The sequence below is a fragment of the Wasmannia auropunctata genome, unplaced genomic scaffold (assembly GCF_000956235.1).
Source record: "Wasmannia auropunctata unplaced genomic scaffold, wasmannia.A_1.0 LD336019.1, whole genome shotgun sequence".
Classification (NCBI taxonomy): Eukaryota; Metazoa; Arthropoda; class Insecta; order Hymenoptera; family Formicidae; genus Wasmannia; species Wasmannia auropunctata.
Window position 1 is genome coordinate 5,223 of NW_012026871.1, and position 1,262 is coordinate 6,484.

A 1,262-nucleotide genomic window follows, 5' to 3' on the forward strand; every position below is an offset into this window, starting at 1 on the left:
CATATCAACTGATTGCCAGCCTCGACTGCTAGCAGAAGAGGTATCTTTCCTTTCTGCGACAAAAAATGAGATTAAAAAAAATTTGTAAATGAGAACGATTCTTTCTCCGACTCTACTCATAATACGAGGATAATTATCTAACATGATGGAATAAAGAAAAAATTAAAAAATATGTATAAATATGAGAGGAAATTTTTTTTCAATTTTTATTAATTATTTTAAAAATATAGTTTGTTTGAATCGTAAAATAAACTTTGTTTTCAAAAATTTCAGGAAACTTCGTTTGTTTCAATTTTACTGCTCTAGTAAGGTATATTTCTCAAATTTTATAAATGTCAAATGCTTATATCATTTATAATTTAAAGAAAATAAATTTATTACGTTTACTACATTTTATTACATTTTATAATTGATCAATTACGAAAAGTGCTAAGAGTAATCGTACAGATATTATATCTAGAGATACTAATATTTTGCATAAAGAAATCTCAACAGATATTACTATGTAATTAGATATTATTGCGTTTACAGCTAATAAGAGAGTGAAAATTTAAATTATAATAACTGCCCTTAAAACCGCACAAGCCAAAATGGAAAGACATAATTAAAATATTTTTCACAGTTCTATATTTATACCAAATTTGAATGAAATTGGAGAGTTACACTTGGGTAGGTTTACTTGTTTAGTAACTTTATTTAGCACAGATTGTAACTTCATCAATAGCTGTACGTTTCGTAGCACGTGTCACCTTCGAGGGTATTATTACGTGTCAATGCCATGTAAGTATGTAACCCCAGCACAAGAACTTACCACGATGACAATGAATCAAGAAATGATGAATCAAACATTTTTCCCATTTATGGTTTTAAATGAATATTCCAAAAAAATTTATCCATATATGATTCTTATTACAATAAAATAAATAAATATTTCTTGAATTTTATTAAGTATGAAGATTCTCAATTTATCAAACAATTTGTCTTATTTATCGTAGAATACTTGCATTGTTTCTGGCGTTCATGTCGGATCCGAGCTCGATCATCCGATCGAGTAGCTCGCTGCGGTTGTCCTCCACTGCGTACATCAACGGCGTCATCCCTGTCGTCTGCAAATAAAAAAATTTTTGTATAAAAAATTAAATTTGCAGTGCGATCCTTTTATAAATGTTTGACCGTTTTGCGTTTATTTAAAACTTCTTGTTAAAGTTTCCCGCGAGTAGACATTTCTATAACAAGGATTTATTTTATTCATTTAAACATTA

The 1,262-nt window shown here is 28.5% G+C and overlaps 1 protein-coding gene across 1 annotated transcript in view; it reads left to right on the plus strand.

Annotated features, from left to right (window-relative positions):
• Window positions 1–1,262, plus strand: part of LOC105453086 — a 10,543-nt gene that overhangs the window by 4,327 nt on the left and 4,954 nt on the right. The window lies entirely within an intron of this gene.